The sequence below is a fragment of the Carlito syrichta genome, unplaced genomic scaffold, assembly GCF_000164805.1.
Source record: "Carlito syrichta isolate Samal-C Ts95f unplaced genomic scaffold, Tarsius_syrichta-2.0.1 Scaffold307072, whole genome shotgun sequence".
NCBI lineage: Eukaryota > Metazoa > Chordata > Mammalia > Primates > Tarsiidae > Carlito > Carlito syrichta.
Genome location: NW_007251168.1, coordinates 270,600 through 279,138, shown reverse-complemented (window position 1 = coordinate 279,138; position 8,539 = coordinate 270,600).

Here is an 8,539-nt window from a genome sequence, read left to right as displayed (position 1 = left end):
TATAGAGATGAGGTCTCGCTGCCCCAGGTGGGTCTCGAACCTGCAGGCTCAGGCAATCCACTCACCTCAGCCTCCTAAAGGCACGGGATTACAGGCTGAGCCACCGAGCCCGGCTAGTTATAGTTTCATACACAAATGTTTACTTTTAACATTTCTTTCAATTTTTAAATTATTTAAAATTTTATTTTAAAGATGTGGGTTGAAGGGTACAGGAAACAGCCAGAGGGGTGGCTCCCAAAATGGCACCGAATATGGTAAAGCCACACTAGACAACAAAGGCCCTAGGTTCCGGCTTCTTCATGCATGATTCCCCTCGTGCGCGAAGTTCAAACCTGCAAGCCTCCAATCATTTCCCATGACGTAGCTAGCTTTGTTATACTCACCCTGCTCCCATGTCGCTCCTCCAATAAGAACCTAGCACAGCCCCTTCCGGCCCCTGCCAAGCCCATAAATACACCCCTCTCCCTGCATAACTCTCTCTTGCTCCCTCTCTCTCTTGCTCTCTCTCTCTCAATGCCACTCTCTCACTCTCTCTCTCTCTCTCTCTCTCTCTGTCTCTCTCACTCTCTCGCTCTCTCTCTGTCTCTCCCCCTCTCTTGCTTTTTTTCGGTTACAGACCCTCTCTGTAACAGCCCCTTTAATAAATCTCTTGGTCTCGGCCAGGTGCGGAGTTGTTTCTGGTGCCAAAATCCTTTCATACCAAAAGAAAAAAAATAATAATTATATTAAAAAGACACCTGTACTTATATGTCTATCTCAGCCTTATTCACAATAAAAACATTATGGAACCAACATGAGTGCCCACCAATGGTTGACTTGATAAAGAAACTGTGTATTATACATGAAGTACTATAGTTATTTAAAAAAAATCATGTCCTTTGCAGCAACATGGATGGAGCTGGAGGTCATAAACTAAGTAATTCAGATGCAGAAGACCAGATACCTCATATATACGGGAACCAAACAATGGGCACTCATGGACATAAAGATGGAAATAATAGAAACAGGGAACACTATAAAGGAGGAGGCAAAGTTGAGGGTGAGGGTTTTAAAACTACATGTTGGGTATGATGTTCACTATTGGGGGAATGGAGATTCAAGAAGCTCAATCTCCACCAGTACACAACGTACCCATGTAATAAACTTGCACCTATACCCCTGAATCCAAAATTCAAAAAAATTAGCTTGCAAAAATGTTTAAAATAATATTTTTGCATGTTACCAAACGTTTACAATTTATAAAAATGAATCTTGAAAAAATAGTTAATTTTCAGGTTTAAAATGCTGCTGTGAATTTTTTTTACAAGTGGATCTTGTCTAGAGTTATATACTGAAATATTTTTAGTTAAAATAATGACTCACTGCATATTATTCAAAGCATTCCTGGAGTAGAGGTGAAAGGTGGCATAGGTGATCATATTGACTACATATGTATAATTGTTTAAGAAGGTAATTGATACTTTATATTATACCCTCACATCATGTATTTTCCCACAAATGTCCAAATTCTAAAAGAAGTAACAATGCTTATTTTATTGTGTATTCCTTGGGAAACTACTTCTCCCATTTCTTTGCATTCAAATGTTACCTATCTTATTTGAACCAGGCTGTAAGTAAATTAGATATAGACAAGCATGTCTCTTCAGAGTAGAGGTATTTTCTTCATTTAAAAATCAGGATACCCACTATATATAACTATCATGATTAATAGGTCAAACAGCACTCACATAAATACAATCACAGCATCTGCTGGCATGCATCAATGTTCCTATCTCCATTTCTTCGTTTGTAAAATGTCTCTGACCTCTGGAGAATTCAGTTTTCTAGGATTCTTCTTTTGGTTCCAGGTTTTTTTCATAAAAACTGATCTTAGTGTGGTGACTTTTTTGTCTAAAACAACACAGCCCTTGTTTTGACAAATCACAATTGATAACAAAGTTAAACTTATAAATAAAAAAATAGGCTGTATACATACTTTGCAGACCTTGCATATTAAATTAGATAGAAAATAGTTAAGTTCCCAATATTGTTTGAATCATTGTACAAAGTTGATATAATCCTTAATTATTGCTAGGTCCAAAATGGCACTGAATGAATAAACATACATTCACCTATTTCACAATACTTTGCAAGTCATTACAAGGCTATATTTCTAGTCAAGAGAGAGATCTCTTATCTTTTTTTGGAACTCATAGACCTTCTTCCAGACATAAGGATGGCAAGGAATATGTTAATATTAGGGTAGACCAGAGAAAGATAAATCATTTAAACTAAAGCCACCCTTACATTTAAAAGTCACATGAAGAGAAGTGAGCAATAGCTTTCCTCAAAGTCTAAGAATGTCCCAAGATACTTGGGAGCAAACAACAATTACACAAATTAGAATGGTATTTCAAACACAGTAGATCCTTGCTTTGTGATTGTAATGAGCTTTGTCTCTACTTTATGTGTAGATAGGCTCTGACTGTCCAAGGACATGCTGGATGAGAATGTTTATAATAATGAAGATGAAATTGTCCATGCCTCCATTGTGCCTGAACAGGGCCAGAGGCAGGGAGGATGCAGGAACATGAAATGGCTTTACTTATTCATCAGATATTTTCTAAGCAAAATAGTGTTGCTCTGAATGCAGAAAAGATGCAGATACTGCCGTTAGCAATTTTCTTTAACAAAGACCTCAGGCCAACAAAGGGGTTAGTTACCAGAAGCAATACCCATATTGGTGCTGTGCTGGAAAAGAAATGTTCACCCATGAAATGCAAAATCAGAAAGTGAGGAGAGAGCCAGAGAAGGTGATCAATTAGACAATATTAAATATCAGTGAGCAGAAAGAGAACAGGGTACATGAGTGTTGATAGAATTATCTAGTACTTTATATTAATTCTTTTTCAAAAACATATTTACTTGTATTCCAAGTGCAGCATATGTTTGTGCGTGTGTGTATACGTGTCTATATACACATATATATGAGCAGAAAATAAATGCCAGCATATTTATTCATAAAGTTTTTTAGAAAAATCTGCAAATATGTTTTACTATAAAGGTGACATTAATCATAGAATAACAAATATTCAAAACTATTTTAAATGAACTAGATGTCAGCTAAAAAAGTATTTCATACATTATTTTAAATGCTTTGCCTCTAAGCCTTGTGTAAGTGTCCTTATTTTTTTCTTCTGTTATTTTCAAATCATTAATAAACCTATATATTTTTCACAGTATTTTCTTACTTGTTCATTTATTACATTTCCATTTACTTACTTTACTGCCCTCTGAAATGATTCTAACATCACAGATTAAAAATATTTAATGTCAAAACTACTTGACTCCAGACTAGAATGGTTCTAAGAATCTTGGTTTTTATGTATGCTGATATAGCTTTATGAATTTCACCTAGTGATTTTGATAATATATTTTAGTTTTAATTCCACTAAATTCTATTTTAAAGGTTTTTCTAATTATTTATTCAAGAGTAAATCAAGTTTTATTTACTCCTTCTTGTTAAGGATTACAAATTAATGTTTTTACTTTCCCCAGGACTTCCTCATATTGACAAATATGATATTATATTTTAGATAGAGTAATTATGCATTTTATTTCAAAATGTTCTGTAACAATGCTTTGTTGCTATATTTACATACTACAACAATGTAATTCTATAATTAGTTAATTTGGGTACCCACTAGCAATCTTTCTATATAATAAAATCCTTGTGTATTAATTTTTAAAACTAATTTAAACAATTTCTTCAATTTTTATATATCAGCACCTAAATTTAAAAATACAAGTTAAAGAGTAATGCATCAGATTCATGATATTCCCAGAAGAAAATACTTGATGAATGTCTTTAAACTTCAGCAGTTTTTGCTCTATTTTTGCTAAGGCCAATATTCCACATGGTCAATTGACAATGGTTCTCCTCCTTCCTGGAACAGAATATATTTTTTCCAACTACAAATTGAAAAAGAAAGCAACTCCCTTTTATAATACCTCACAAACTGCTACAATCTTTCTAAACCTTTTAGCCTAGTGTTGTTGTAGCCACATATTCCTCCTAAATGTGGGAAATCATTGGGGCAACACTGTAAAGACTGTTACAGTAACTCCTATATGTATATAAATTGTTCATGTATAAAATGTTTTATTTAGTATATTAATCAGGGATCGGATCTGGATGCAAATTATTACAACTGGTTCCAAACAGAGTTCAAAGTATAGCACTTGCATAATTAGAAAAAGAATGCTGGAATGAATTTATACATTGAAACATTCACGAAACTGGTCAATATCCACAAGGCAAATATATTTCATCAGATGCAGTTCAGATCCCTATGAAAAAAAAGTGAACCACTTTCAGTTTTCTACAATTTATGTAGATGTAATTCATAAAATCGCTGATAGTGGAATAACTCAAAAGCAGAAAAAAAGGAACAGAAGCATCGTTGAATCAGATGACCCAAGAAAGAAGAAATCAAGCCAGCCATCTTTTTGTCCACTTCAAGTCTTTCACATTTTCTCTTTATGCTACACTCTTACCCCCATGATCCTAACAATCTCATTGGATAACTTTTATCACAAAATCAGGTTAGTTTCATTGACTTGGACTGATTCTTTTCATAAGGGCAGCAATAATGTAATCTTATAGTCCTCTTTCAGATTTTTTTGAAGCTTAGTATTAAACAATTAATAAGGCCACACAACTAACCTCAGTCTAGACATTTCCATAAGAAATCTCAATTTGGACTTATAAAAATTATCTATAAAACAACCGAACTTTGTAAGTTTGGTTTTTATAATCAAATTATGAATATCCTCTAACAATAGTGCAGCATTCTATAATCACATAAAAAGAAAGAAAAGTGATTTTGAATTTCAGACACATAGGCACACACAGACTTCAACTCTACAATTTCAGGCATAGATCAAAGACACAGGACTTTGAAACTAAATGACCCTGATATCCAAGAGTGGTTCTAGATCCCAATATGTGCTCAAATAGACAAATATACAAATAAACAATAACTAACACAAAATAACAAAATTCTCTGTAAACCAATAGAGAGTAAACTTCTATAATCCATTAATCTATTTGCAGACCACCAAATGGTCAGATCATAACACCAAATTCAGTGCTGTTACTACTGGAGAATGATTTACCATACACAAACAAAGCAGAAAAAAATAGTAGAAGGGGAAAAAAAACTAGAGAAAAAGAAAATCAGCAAAGGTAAAATTCTATTGGTACTGGAACCCATCTATGGAAGCCAAGAAAAGTCTTGTCTGAACGTCAGCTGCCAATGAAGTGTATTTCTCCAGAAAGACAGTTTACCTGGCTTTCCAAGTGAATCCATTGGGCATCTCAGTTAATAACATCCAAATTGCTAAATAATTTTTAAAGCAGGTAATATTATGACTCTCTTACAAATAGAAATTGCTCACCTGCCAAACATTATATTTGTCCTGTTAAAAAATGAGGTCTGGCCGGGCTTGGTGGCTCAACCTGTACTGGCCGGGCTTGGTGGCTTAGCCTGTAATCCCAGCGCTTTGAGAGGCCGAGGTGAGCAGATTGCCTGAGCCCGCGGATTCAAGACCCACCTGGGCAACTTGGTGAGACCTCATCTCTACAATAAAACAAAAAACTAGCCAAGCATGATAGCGCTTGGAAGGCTGGGGCAGAAGGGTCACCGGGGCCCAGCAGGTTGAGGCTGCAGTGAACGGGAGCGGCCACTGCACTCCAGTCTCAGCAACAGAGTAAGACTCCAACTCAAAAAAATAAACAAATAAATAAATAAAAATGAGGTCTATAACACCTTATGACCAGTTCAAAGAACATTTTTTAGCAGAATTTTATAATCAAATACAAAACATTGAAATGAATTAAAAATGGAAGTAAAGATTAATATTAATATGACTATTCAATAGCCACAAAACAATAATTAATTATATGCAAACACAATTTGCATATCTATGGAAAAAGTAAGTTGCACTATTTTTAAAATATCTTAAAGCAGAGTTTCAAAAATATCTCAAAAATAATGAAAGGTACAAAATCCAGTAGTTATCAGTCTATTTTAAGTCTTTTACTATTTTTCCTATAATAGCAACTAAAATATCTTCAAATGGGAAGTTATTTGCTGGTCTTCTCATCCTGGTTCTTCTAAGCACAGAATTCTTTCAATATGGAATTATCCACACACTAATTTTCTCAATGCTTTGTTTTTCTTTGATCAGTAGATATTTTAAATCATTTTGAAATGCTATTTATTAATCATATCCCATATGCTCTTATGAATGAGAAATTTATTAAATGTATTACAGGTCAATGGTTTCTTTCTAATTTTTCAGATTTAATATAGCATTCTCACTAATATTGCACATTCTTGGTTACAACTTTTTTCTGTTTCATTCTGTTTTTCTTCTACACAAAAGCAGTCACACTCAATGAATTAGAAGTATGCATTCTAGCATATAAACTAGGGTCATATATCAGAGTTAAACTGTGTGATATATCTTTTTTTACTTTTGTATTTTCAAAGATGTTTACAATAAAAATAGTAAATTTTATTAAAAAGCAAATACTTCAAATAAGACAAACTTAATATTTTATAATCATTCCTAATTTGTAGAAATTTATGTATATCTATTATTATTATTATACTAAAGTATTTCATTTTCTGTAAAAGTTTAAGATGCAAAGCATTCAATGCATTTACCTTCTCATTGACTTTATATTTCTTTATGATAATATTTTATGTAAATAACTTCTTTAATAAGACTAAGAGTTCAGTTTTAAATATATATATATATACACCTTGGAAAATTACTGCCTTTATTTTCCTTCACAAATAAACAATTAGAAATACAAAAGTACAAAATCTTACATACAAGAACAAACTTAACTTTCTATTTCTCATCTACGTATTTTTTACTAGCATCCAAATCTTATCATTATAGTTTAAAACAATTCTTTTCTTTTAAATTTAATTTTCCAAATACATAGACTTTTAAAAAATCTCCCTCTTAAGCCGGGCTCGGTGGCTCAGCCTGTAATTCCGCGCCTTTGGGAGGCTGAGGTGAGCAAATTGTCTGAGCCGCGGGTTCGAGACCCGCCTGGGCAGCAAGACCTCATCTCTACAATAAATCAAAAAATCAGCCGGGCGTGGTAGCGCGTGCCTGTAATTCCGGCTACTTGAAAGGCTGAGGCGGAAGGATCGCCGGAGCCCAGCAGGTGGACAGAGTCTGGGCGACAGAGTGAGACTCCAACTCAAAAAAAACCAACCAAACAAACAAACAAAAAATCTCCCTCTTCAAGCTCAATTTCAGACTGATAACTGGTATTAAATACATTTGCTGAATAAATGAATGCTATTACATACACTTAAAGATAACTGGAATTTATATAATAATGATACTAAAATAGTAACAGTAATTACACACAGGGTCTCGCTCTGTCACCAAGGCTAGAGTGCAGTGGCACCTCGAATTCCTGGGTTCCAGATATCTTTCTGCCTCAGACATCTAAGTAACAAAAACTACATGAAAACACCACTATCTCCAGCTAATTTTTTATTTGTATTTTGACCACCAAGTTCTCACGGTGTTACCCAGGTTGGTCACAAACTTCTGGAATCAAGACATCCTTTCGCCTACGTCTTTTAAGTTGCTAGAATTTCAGGAATGGGGCACCACCACTGAGGTAACATCTTAAAAGACACTCTTCTTCTTACATGGTCTTTGAATCTTTAATATAGTTCCCAAATGTGCCCAGAGTGAAAGCAAATCTAACATTGCCTTGCATCACTGAACAAATTCTGTGAAGAAAATTACGTTGTTTTTGCATTTCTTTATGATAAAGTGTCTCAGTTAAGCAAAAACTTATATTACAAAACATAATTTGCAGTTATATTTCTGACTGTCCCTAATGTCATGCTATTAAACTATAGGGACAATTTCTATCCTCTAATATTAGCCGGCTGATTGAAGAATATCTGAAATACTATTCTATAATGTTTTATGAGGTGAAGGCTTAACTTATTTTCAATTATTATTAAAATAGCAATAGAGATTAACTTTTTCCCTAAAGATTAAAAGATTTTTAAAAATAAAAAATAGCCCTGAAATGAGGCAATTTTGTTAGTAAGATAAACAAAGAGCAAGCAGGAAACTATTAGTTATCCTGTTTATTTCTAGTCTTCAACATTGTAAAACAAAAAAAATTGATAAAAATATTTTAGAATAATTTTTATATCAAAACATATCTAAAAACTTTTTCACTTTTTTGAAATAAATGTAAATATATTTACATAAGTAATTAATACTTAAAATATATTGTATTCAAATAAATGTTCTTCATATTTCATATGAAAAAGTTTTCAACAACAGTAATCATCAACTAAATATACATTAAGACCACAGTGGGATACCATCTTACACTAGTCAGAATAGCTATTATTAAAAAGACAAAAATAACAGATGTTGGCAAGCATGGAGAGAATAAAGGATTTTTATACCCTATTGGTGGGAATGTAAATTAGTACAA